The 12,448-nt window shown below is 42.0% G+C and overlaps 1 protein-coding gene across 6 annotated transcripts in view; it reads left to right on the top strand.

Moving 5' to 3' along the window:
• IQCE (IQ motif containing E) overlaps positions 1-12,448 on the top strand; it is a 69,924-nt gene that overhangs the window by 24,633 nt on the left and 32,843 nt on the right. The window lies entirely within an intron of this gene.

The following is a 12,448-nucleotide window of genomic DNA, read 5'->3' as shown; positions in this document are numbered from 1 at the left end:
GAAAATGAGAAGAAACAGCTGCAAACATCCATTAATAATCGGAACATGGAATGTATGAAGTATGAGTCTAGGAAAATCTGAAATTGTCGAGAATGAAATGGAATGCATCAAACGATTCCACAGGGGAAATATTAAATGATGCAGGAAGCATCAAAAGAAGATGGAAGACATACACAGAGAAACTATACCAAAAAGAATTGGTTGATGTTCAAACATTTCAGGATGTAGCATATGATCAGGAAATAATAGTACTGAAAGAAGAAGTCCAGGCTGCACTGAAGGGAATGGCAAAAAACAAGGCTCCAGGAATTGACAGAATACCAATTGAGATGTTTCAACAAACAGATGCAGCACTGGAAGTCATCACTTGTCTATGCCAAGAAATTTGGAAGACAGCTACCTAGCCAACCGACTGGAAGAAATCCATATTTATGTGTGTTCTCAAGAAAGGTGACCCAACCAAATGTGGAAGTTATTGAGCAATATCATTAATATCACATGCAAGCAAAATTTTGCTGAAGATCATTCAAAAGTGGCTGCAGCAGTATATCAACAGAGAACTGCCAGAAATTCAGGCCGAATTCAGAAGAGCACATGGAACAAAGGATATCATTGCTGATGTCAGATGGATCCCAGCTAAAACCAGAGAATACCAGAAAAATGTTTACCTGTGTTTTATTGACTATACAAAGCACTGGACTATGTGGATTATAACAAATTATGGATAACATTGCAAAGAATGAGAATTCCAAAACATGTAACTGTGTTCGTGAGGAACCTGTACATAGTTCAAGAGGCAGTCGTTTGGACAGAACAAGGAGAGATACTACATGGTTTAAGGTTAGGAAAGATGTGTGTCAGGGTTGTATCCTTTCACCATACCTATTCAACCTGTATGCTGAGCAAATAATCTGCAAAGCTGGACCATATGAAGAAGAACGGGGCATCAGGATTGGAGGAAGTCTCATTAACAAGCTGTGTAACGCGGATGACACAACCTTGCTTGCTGGAGGTGAAGAGGGCTTGAAGTACTTACTTACTGATGAAGATCAAAGACCACAGCGTTCAGTGTGGATTACATCTCAACATAAAGAAAAAAAATCCTTACAGCTGGACCAATAAGCAACATCATGATAAACGGAGAAAATACGGAAGTTGTCAAGGATTTCATTTTACTTGGATCCACAATCAACAGCCACGGAAGCAGCAGTCAAGAAATCAAGACGCATTGTATTGGGCAAATCTGCTGCAAAAGACCTCTTCAGTGTTTTGAAAAGAGGTCACCTTGAGGACTAAAGTGCACCGGACCCAAGCCCTGGTGTTTTCAGTTGCCCCATATGCATGTGAAAGCTGGACAATGAATAGGGAAGACCAAAGAATTGATACCTTTGAATTGTGGTGTTGGCGGATAATACTGAGTATTCTATCGACTGCCAAAAGAACGAACAAATCTGTGTGGGAAGAAGTAAGCCAGAATGCTCCTTAGAAGCAAGGATGGAGAGACTACATCTCACATACTTTGGACATCAAAAAGGATCAATCCCTGGAGAAGGACATCATGCTTGGTAAAGTAGAGGGTTAGTGAAAAAGAAGACCCTCAGGGAGATGGGTTGACACAGTGGCTACAACAGCGGACTCAAGCATAACAATGATTGTGAGGATGGCACAGGACCGGGCAGTGTTTCGTTGTGTTGTACATAGAGTCACTATGAGTCAGAATTGACTCGATGGCCCCTAACAACAACTGACCACAGTCTACTGGTGTTAACATTTTACCAGCTTGAGTGTAGAAACCTTACCTCCCTATATGTCCCTTTTCTCTCTTAAATTTATAGTACCAAAAATAAACCAAACCCATTCTGATTCATATCAACCTTATAGGACAGAGTAGTAGAACTGCCCCGTAGGGTTTCCGAGGAGCGGCTGGTGGTTTTGAACTGCTGACCTTTTCATTAGCAGCCATAGCCCTTAACCACTGTGCCACCAGGGCTCAGTTGTCTTAAGTGTTTTTTCTCTATAAGGTCCCTAGGTGGTGCATACGGTTTGCCCTCGACTACTGACCTAAAGGTTGGTGGTTTGAACCCACTCAGTGGTACTGCGGAAGAAGAGGCCTGGCAATATGTTTCCGTTACGATTACATCCAAGAAAACCCTATGTATGGATTTCTACTCTCACACATGGGGTCACCATGAGTCAGAATTGACTAGATGGCAACTAACAACAACAGCAGTACATTGAGAACCACATCGGACAGTTTTATGAATTTTGCTTCTACTATCAAATGTAATTTAGAAAACTGAACAGGAAAAGGACGGTCTGTTGAATTTACCTGTATTTTTACTTTTCTATTGTTTTTTCTTCCTTCCTGATATTCCAAGATTCCTTCTTTTAATCTTTCTTTCTGTTTTGACAACTTCCTTCAGCTGTTGTCTTAGGGTATGTCTCCAGGCAAAAACTCTTCTTAGTTTTCCTTCATAACGTCTTGGTTTCTCCTTCATTCCTGAAGGATATTTTTGCTGAACATAGAATTCTGAGTTGACGGTTCTTGTCTTTCAGCACTTGAAACAAGTTATATCACTTCCTTCTGGCCTCCGTGGTTTCTGACGAGAAATCCACTGTTGTTTGAGTTATTTTCTTCCCAAAGGTAAGGCGGAAACCCTGGTGGTGTAGTGGTTAAGAGTTTGGCTGCTAACCAAAATGTCGGCGGTTTGAATCCACCAGGTACTCCTTGGTGCAGTTCCACTGTGCCCTACAGGGTCACTATGAGTCGCAATCAACTTGACCACAGTCAGGTTTAGATTTTTGGTATAAGTAAGGTGTTGTTTCTCGCTGCCTTCAAGATTTGTTTCTTTGATTAGTCTCAGAAGTTTGACTATGATGTGTCTTGGCATGGATTTCTTTAGGTATATCCTGTTTGGGTTTTGCTCAGCTTCTTCAGTCTGTGGGTTTATGTCTTTTGCCAAATTTGGGAAATTTTCAGCCATTGTGTTTTAAAATACTTAATCACCCTCACCCTCTTTTGTTATAGTCCCCCAGGTCCCTGAGGCTCTGTTTCTTTGTTTAGTCTATTTTCTGTTGTTGAGATTGGGTAATATCTCATTGTTCTATCACCCAGTTCACTATTCTTTCCTCTGTCCTCTCAGTTCTTCTGTTGAGCCCATCATTGAGTTTTTTAATTTCGATTATTGTACTTTTCAGTTCCAATCTTCCCATTTTCTTCTTTATATCTTTTATTTCTTTGCTGAGACTTCCTGTTTTTTAAATTAGCTTCAAGCATGTCCGTATTTGGCGGCATTTTTTATGAGGGCTGCTTCAGATCCTTGTCTCTGTGTCCTCTTGGGGTTGTCATCTGTGTACTCTTGGGGTTGTCATCTGTTGACCATCTTTTCTGATTCAAGTTGAGATTTTTCAGACTCTTGGTATGATAAATTATTTCTGTTGGAACTCGGACATTTAAGAAATTACCTCATGAGACTCTGCATCCCATTTAAGTCGTGCTTTAGCAGGCCTCCTCTGACTCCTCTCTGGTGGGTTAAGGGGACACTGCTTTGTCACTGCCAGATGAGGGTGGAAGGTGAGGCTCCTCTCTCTACCTTCTTTGACACTCACATGGCAGGGGACTCTTCGTCACTGCTGGGTGGGATACGAATTCAGGTTCCTCACTAGGCCTCCACTGATGCCACCCTGGCAGGGAAGGGGTGCTTCGTACTGCTTCTCACACTGTAGGGGATGTGTGGCTTCATTACCACTGGGCACTGTAAGTCCTGACTCCCCACCAGGCTTCCTGGAACACCCCCCAACCAAGGAGGGGGAGGGAAGCCTTGATACAGCCTGGCAAGGTTAGAGTCTGGGCTCCCTCGTCAGCCTGGGCTGGTGGAGGTGGGGCTGCAGTTTTCTCTGTGGTGTTTGGCTGGATAGAGCAGTTATTGTCTAAAAGTTTTCTGCCTTGCTTAGGCTGCCCCCCTCCTGGTCCTTTGGCTTGAAAGAAGAGGCTATTCTTTTGTTGTCTGTTCCTGTTGGCTTTTCTTCAGCACACAGACCAGGATGCATGAGGCAAAAAGAAAACTCAGGGAACACTGTGTCTTTCCTCAGGCTAAAGGCCCCTGACTGGTCCGCCTTCTTCTCTCCACTATTCAGAGCTGTCTTGTATTTGTTTTGTATGCAACGTTCAGGGTTCTTAGTAATACCAGCCAGGAGAAATAGGGGAAGGTGAGTCACTCCATCTTTCCAGAAGCAGAAATCCTGTTATTTATTAGATCTCTTATTCTTCTCAATGACTGTGCATTAATTTATTCAATAAGCACTTATGGAGTGCCGGTTATGTACTGTGCTCTCTAGTGATGCTCCCAACCTCGTCAGCTCTTGGAAGTGTGGCTGATGCACTAAGCCTGCCCGAAGTAGGATATGAGCCTGAATTCTTTTTCTGTTGGTGCCGACTGGTTTTGCTCAGTCTCTCTTTTTTTTTTTTTAATTAATTTTTATTAAGCTTCAAGTGAACATTTACCATTTCAATCAGTCTGTCACATGTAGGTTTACATATATCTTACTCCCTTCTCCCACTTGCTGTCCCCCTATTGAGTCAGCCCTTTCAGTCACTCATTTCGTGCCAATTTTGCCATCTTCCCTTTCTATCTTCCCATCCCCCCTCCAGTCAAGAGTTGCCAACACACTCTCCAGTGTCCACCTGATTTAATTAGCTCACTCTTCATTAGCATCTCTCTCCTCCCCACTGACCAGTCCTTTTCATGCCTGATGATTTGTTTTCGGGGATGGTTCCTGTCCTGTGCCATCAGAAGTTCTGGGGAGCATTATTTTTTTTTTTTTTTTTTTTTATTAGGTATGGTCTTTTCATGAGAATTTGGGGTCTGTATCCCATTGGTCTCCTGCTCCCTCAGGAGTTGTCTGTTGTGCTCCCTGACAGGGCAGACATCGATTGTGGCCGGGCACCAACTAGTTCTTCTGGTCTCAGGATAATGTAGGTCTCTGGTTCATGTGGCCCTTTCTGTCTCTTGGGTTCTTGGTTGTCGTGTGACCTTGGTGTTCTTCCTTTGCCTTTGCTGCAGGTGGGTTGAGACCAATTGATGTATCTTAGATGGCCGCTTGTTGGCATTTAGGACCCCAGGCGCCACAATTCAAAGTGGGATGCAGAATGTTTTCATAATAGAATTATTTTGCCAATTGACTTAGAAGTCCCCTCAAACCAAGTTCCCCAGACCCCAGCCCCTGCTCCGCTGACCTTTGAAGCTTTCATTTTATCCCGGAAACCTCTTTGCTTTTAGTCCAGTTCAATTAGGCTGACCTTCCTTGTATTGAGTGTTGTCTTTCCCTTCACCCAAAGCAGTTCTTATCTACAGAATGATCAATAAAAAGCCCTCTCCCTCCTTCCCTCCCTCCCCGCTTTGTAACCACAAAAGTATGTGTTCTTCGTTTTTTCTGTTTCTCAAGATCTTATAATAGTGGTCTTATACAATATTTGTCCTTTTGCAACTGACTCGTTTCGCTCAGCATAATGCGTTCCAGATTCCTCCATGTTATGAAATGTTTCAGAGACTCGTCACTGTTCTTTATCGATGCGTAGTATTCCCTTGTGTGAATATACCACAATTTATTTACCCATTCATCCGTTGACGGACATCTTGGTTGCTTCCAGCTTTTTGCTATTGTAAACAGAGCTGCAATAAACATGGGTGTGCATATATCTGTTTGTGTGAAGGCTCTTGTATCTCTAGGGTATATTCCGAGGAGTGGGATTTCTGGGTTGTATGGTAGTTCTATTTCTAACTGTTTAAGATAACGCCAGATGGATTTCCAAAGTGGTTGTACCATTTTACAATCCCACCAGCAGTGTATGAGAGTTCCGATCTCTCCGCAGCCTCTCCAACATTTATTATTTTGTGTTTTTTGGATTAATGGCAGTCTAGTTGGTGTGAGATGGAATCTCATCGTAGTTTTAATTTGCATTTCTCTAATGGCTAATGATCGGGAGCATTTTCTCATGTATCTGTTGGCTGCCTGAATATCTTCTTTAGTGAAAAGTGTGTTCATATCCTTTGCCCACTTCTTGATTGGGTTGTTTGTCTTTTTGTGGTTGATTTTTGACAGAATCATGTAGATTTTAGAGATCAGGCGTTGGTCTGAGATGTCATAGCTGAAAATTCTTTCCCAGTCTGTAGGTGGTCTTTTTACTCTTTTGGTGAAGTCTTTAGATGAGCATAGGTGTTTGATTTTTAGGAGCTCCCAGTTATCTGGTTTCTCTTCATCATTTTTGGTAATGTTTTGTATTCTGTTTATGCCCTGTATTAGGGCTCCTAGGGTTCATCCTATTTTTTCTTCCATGATCTTTATCGTTTTAGTCTTTATGTTTAGGTCTTTGATCCACTTGGAGTTAGTTTTTGTGCATGGTGTGAGGTATGGGTCCTGTTTCATTCTTTTGCAAATGGATATCCAGTTATGCCAGCACCATTTGTTAAAAAGACTATCATTTCCCCAATTGACTGACACTGGTCCTTTGTCAAATATCAGCTGCTCATACGTGGATGGATTTATATCTGGGTTCTCAATTCTGTTCCATTGGTCTATGTGCCTGTTGTTGTACCAGTACCAGGCTGTTTTGACTACTGTAGGTGTATAATAGGTTCTGAAATCAGGTAGAGTGAGGCCTCCCACTTTCTTCTTCTTTTTCAGTAATGCTTTGCTTATCCGGGGGTTCTTTCCGTTCCATATGAAATTAGTGATTTGTTTCTCTATCCCCTTAAAATATGACATTGGTATTTGGATTGGAAGTGCGTTATATGTATAGATGGCTTTTGGTAGAATAGACATTTTTACTATGTTAAGTCTTCCTATCCATGAGCAGGGTATGTTTTTCCACTTAAGTATGTCCTTTTGAATTTCTTGTAGCAGAGTTTTATAGTTTTCTTTGTATAGGTCTTTTACATCCTTGGTAAGATTTATTCCTAAGTATTTTATCTTCTTCGGGGCTACTGTGAATGGTATTGATTTGGTTATTTCCTCTTCGGTGTTCTTTTTGTTGATGTAGAGGAATCCAAGTGATTTTTGTATGTTTATTTTATAACCTGAGACTCTGCCAAACTCTTCTATTAGTTTCAGTAGTTTTCTGGAGGATTCCTTAGGGTTTTCCATGTATACAATCATGTCATCTGCAAATAGTGATAGCTTTACTTCCTCCTTGCCAATCTGGATACCCTTTATTTCTTTGTCTAGCCTAATTGCCCTGGCTAGGACTTCAAGTACGATGTTGAATAAGAGTGGTGATAAAGGGCATCCTTGTCTGGTTCCCGTTCTCAAGGGAAATGCTTTCAGGTTCTCTCCATTTAGAGTGATACTGGCTGTTGGCTTTGCATAGATGCCCTTTATTATGTTGAGGAATTTTCCTTCAATTCCTATTTTGGTAAGAGTTTTTATCATAAATGGGTGTTGAACTTTGTCAAATGCCTTTTCTGCATCTATTGATAAGATCATGTGGTTTTTATCTTTTGTTTTATTTATGTGATGGATTACGTTAATGGTTTTTCTGATATTAAACCAGCCTTGCATACCTGGTATAAATCCCACTTGATCAGGGTGAATTATTTTTTTGATATGTTGTTGGATTCTATTGGCTAGAATTTTGTTGAGGATTTTTGCATCTATGTTCATGAGGGATATAGGTCTAAAATTTTCTTTTTTTGTAATGTCTTTACCTGGTTTTGGTATCAGGGAGATGTTAGCTTCATAGAATGAGATGGGTAGTATTCCGTCTTTTTCTATGCTTTGAAATACCTTCAATAGTAGTGGTGTTAAGTCTTCTCTGAAGGTTTGGTAGAACTCTGCAGTGAAGCCGTCTGGGCCAGGACTTTTTTTTGTTGTAAGTTTTTTGATTACCGTTTCAATCTCTTTTTTTGTTATGGGTCTATTTAGTTGTTCTACTTCTGATTGTGTTAGTTTAGGTAGGTAGTATTGTTCCAAGAATTTATCCATTTCTTCTAGGTTTTCAAATTTGTTAGAGGACAATTTTACGTAGTAATCTGAAATGATTGTTTTAATTTCATTTGGCTCTGTTGTGATGTGGTCCTTCTCGTTTCTTATTCGGGTTATTTGTTTCCTTTCCTGTTTTTCTTTAGTCAATCTAGCCAATGGTTTATCAATTTTGTTAATTTTTTCAAAGAACCAGCTTTTGGCTTTGTTAATTCTTTCAATTGTTTTTCTGTTCTCTAATTCATTTAGTTCAGCTCTAATTTTTATTATTTGTTTTCTTCTGGTGGCTGATGGGTTCTTTTGTTGCTCACTTTCTATTTGTTCAAGTTGTAGGGACAGTTCTCTGATTTGGGCTCTTTCTTCTTTTTGTATGTGTGCATTTATCGATATAAATTGGCCTCTGAGCACTGCTTTTGCTGTGTCCCAGAGGTTTTGATAGGAAGTATTTTCATTCTCGTTGCTTTCTAAGAATTTCCTTATTCCCTCCTTGATGTCTTCTATAACCCAGTCTTTTTTCAGGAGGGTATTGTTCATTTTCCAAGTATTTGATTTCTTTTCCCTAGTTTTTCTGTTATTGATTTCTAGCTTCATTGCCTTGTGGTCTGAGAAGATGCTTTGTAATATTTCAATGTTTTGGATTCTGCAAAGATTTGTTTTATGACCTAATATGTGGTCTATTCTAGAGAATGTTCCATGTGCACTAGAAAAAAAAGTATATTTTGTAGCAGTTGGGTGGAGAGTTCTGTATAAGTCAATGAGGTCAAGTTGGTTGATTGTTGTAAGTAGGTCTTCCGTGTCTCTATTGAGCTTCTTACTGGATGTCCTGTCCTTCTCCGAAAGTGGTGTGTTGAAGTCTCCTACTATAAATGGGGAGGTGTCTATCTCGCTTTTCAATTCTGTTAAAATTTGATTTATGTATCTTGCAGCCCTGTCATTGGGTGCGTAAGTATTTAATACGGTTATGTCTTCCTGATCAGTTGTCCCTTTTATAAACATTATATAGTGTCCTTCTTTATCCTTTGTGGTGGATTTAAGTCTAAAGTCTATTTTGTCAGAAATTAATATTGCTACTCCTCTTCTTTTTTGCTTATTGTTTGCTTGATATATTTTTTTCCATCCTTTGAGTTTTAGTTTGTTTGTGTCTCTAAGTCTAAGGTGTGTCTCTTGTAGGCAGCATATAGATGGATCGTGTTTCTTTATCCAGTCCGTGACTCTCTGTCTCTTTATTGGTGCATTTAGTCCATTTACATTCAGCGTAATTATAGATAAATAAGTTTTTAGTGCTGTCATTTTGATGCCTTTTCATGTGTGTTGTTGGCCATTTCATTTTTCCACATGCTTTTTTGTGCTGAGACGTTTTTCTTAGTAGCTTGTGAGATCCTCATTTTCATAATGTTTAACTTTGTGTTTGTTGAGTCGTTACGTTTTTCTTGAGTTATGGAATTGATATTCCTTTTTGTGGTTACCTTATTATTTACCCCTATTTTTCTAAGTAAAAACCTAACTTGTATCCTTCTATATTGCCTTGTATCACTCTCCATCTGGCAGTTCAATGCCTCCTATATTTAGTCCCTCTTTTTGATTATTGTGATCGTTTATCTATTGATTTCCATGATTTCCTGTTATGTGTATTATTTTGTTTATTTATTTATTTTTTAGAATTAGTCTTAATTTGTTTGTTTTTGTGCTTTCCCTATTTCAGTTGCGTTGATATCAGGACGTTCTGTTTTGTGACCTTGTATTGTGCTGGTACCTGATATTATTGGTCATCAGGCCAAACAATCTCCTTTAGCATTTCTTGCAGTCTTGGTTTAGTTTTTGCAAATTCTCTAAACTTGTGTTTATCTGTAAATATCTTAATTTCTCCTTCATATTTCAGAGAGAGTTTTGCTGGATATATGATCCTTGGTTGACAGTTTTTCTCTTCAGTGCTCTGTATACGTCGTCCCATTCCCTTCTTGCCTGCACGGTTTCTGCTGAGTAGTCTGAACTTATTGATTCTCCCTTGAAGGAAACCTTTCTTTTCTCCCTGGCTGCTTTTAAAATTTTCTGTTTGTCTTTGGTTTTGGCAAGTTTGATGATAATATGTCTTGGTGTTTTTCTTTTTGGATCAATCTTAAATGGGGTTCGATGAGCATCTTGGATAGATATCCTTTCGTCTTTCATGATGTCAGGGAAGTTTTGTGTCAGGAGTTCTTCAACTATTTTCTCTGTGTTTTCTGTCCCCCCTCCCTGTTCTGGGACTCCAATCACTCGAAAGTTATCCTTCTTGATAGAGTCCCACATGATTCTTAGGGTTTCTTCATTTTTTTAAATTCTTTTATCTGATTTTTTTTTCAGCTATGTTGGTGTTGATTCCCTGGTCCTCCAGAAGTCCCAGTCTACATTCTAATTGCTCAAGTCTGCTCCTCTGACTTTCTATTGCGTTGTCAAATTCTGTAATTTTATTGTTAATCTTTTGGATTTCTACATGCTGTCTCTCTATGGATTCTTGCAACTTATTAATTTTTCCACTATGTTCTTGAATAATCTTTTTGAGTTCTTCAACAGTTTTATCAGTGTGTTCCTTGGCTTTTTCTGCATTTATCCTAATTTCATTTGTGATATCTTTAAGCATTCTGTAAATTAGTTTTTTATATTCTGTATCTGATAATTCCAGGATTGTATCTTCATTTGGGAAAGATTTTGATTCTTTTGTTTGGGGGGTTGGAGAAGCTGTCATGGTCTGTTTCTTTATGTGGTTTGATATGGACTGCTGTCTCCGAGCCATCACTGGGAAGCTAGATTTTCCAGGTAATCAGCTAAAAAAAATGCAGTCAGATCCCTATCTGAATTCTCCCTCTGGCTCCAGGTATTCGGATGTTAATGGAGCCGCCTGGGGAGGGTGAGGGAGGGATCAGAGAGCTAGGAGTGTAGCACCACGGAATATAGAGCTGATCACCGCATTCACGCTCCACCCCCGTCCGCCAAAATCCGGGCGGGACGGCTCCCCGGTTGGGACGCTACTCTCCCCGCTCCGAGACCAGTCACTTCCTCCTGGGGACTTCTCCCTCCGGTGCGCGGCACCCCTCGCGCGAACTGGGTGGGCGTCTCCCGCACGAATGGGTGGGCCCGCCCCCAGGGTCTATTCAGGAGAATATAATTGGACCCCGCGCTCATGCCCCGCCCGCTTTCGCCAAAATCCCAGCGGGACGGCACCCCGGCTGGGACGCTGCTTTCCCCGCTCCAAGAGCAGTCACTTCCTCCTGGGGACTTCTCCCTCCGGTGCGCTGTACCGCTCACGCGAACTGGGTGGGCGTCACCCGCATGACCAGGTGGGCCCGCCCCCTGGGTCAATTCAGGGGAATATAATTGGACCCCGCGCTCACGCCCTGCCCGCTTTCGCCAAAATCCCAGTGGGACGGCTCCCTGGCTGGGACGCTGCTCTCCCCGCTCCAAGAGCAGTCACTTCCTCCCGGGGACTTCTCCCTCCGGTGCGCCGCGCCACACGCACTAACTGGGTGGGCGTCCCCCCGCACGAACGTGTGGGCCCCGCCCCCGGGTTGCTTTAGGGAAATATAGCTGACCCCCCCCCCCCCGCTCGCGCCCCGCCCGCTTCCCGCCAAACTCCTGGCGGGACTGCTCCCCGGCTGGGACGCTGCTCTCCCCGCTCCAAGATCAGTCACTGCCTCCCGGGTTCTTCTCCCTCCGGCTGTGCCGCTACGCCGCCCGCGCCAACCAGCTAGACTCTCTCCCGGGATGGGTTCAGGGGGGTAGGGCTGGGCCCCTTGTCTGTGCCGTCTGCCCCCCTGGGCTCTGTCCCAGATCGGGCTCCGAAGGTCACCTGCCTGGTACGCTGGCTCCTAGTTCTGAAAACGGTCGCTGTCTGCCCGTATTTGTTCGTTTTCCGTCTCTAAGTCTGTGCTTGTTGTTCAGAGTTCGTAGATTGTTATGTATGTGATCGATTCACTTGTTTTTCTGAGTCTTTGTTGCAAGAGGGATCCGCAGTAGCATCCACCTAGTCCGCCATCTTGGCCCCGCCTCCCTCAGTCTCTCTTTTGAGCTCCATAAGCCCCTTCTAAGGAGAAGGCCCTTTGCAAGCTAACTGGCTGGTGTTCTGATGCAGGCTGGCCAGTTCCTGTGGCATGAAGTCCCTGCATGGACATGAACAAGCTAGGCTTTGCGAGGACTATCTTAACCTCACTTTTCAGGCTTTCAGATTGCACAGACTAGGACAATGCTTTTTCAAGTGAGGGTGTTAAAAACAAAACTAAATATCACCGTTTCATAAAAGGACTATGTAAGTCCAAAACAGAAGGAAGGATATAATTTAAAAATGCAGGAGAGTTGTTTAAATTGAATAAACTTAGTTTGGTAAAAAATCAGCTGCACAATCTTTTTTGTTCCCTCTCAGTTCACCATGACTGGTGAAAACTTCACCCATAGACGAGGGTTTGAGGACCACTGCTCTGCCAGCTGAGCCTTAGTTGAG

The sequence above is a fragment of the Elephas maximus genome, chromosome 12 (genome assembly GCF_024166365.1).
Source record: "Elephas maximus indicus isolate mEleMax1 chromosome 12, mEleMax1 primary haplotype, whole genome shotgun sequence".
Taxonomy (NCBI): Eukaryota; Metazoa; Chordata; class Mammalia; order Proboscidea; family Elephantidae; genus Elephas; species Elephas maximus.
Note: the sequence above shows the minus strand (reverse complement) of the source record. Positions and strands in the feature narration are given on the sequence as shown.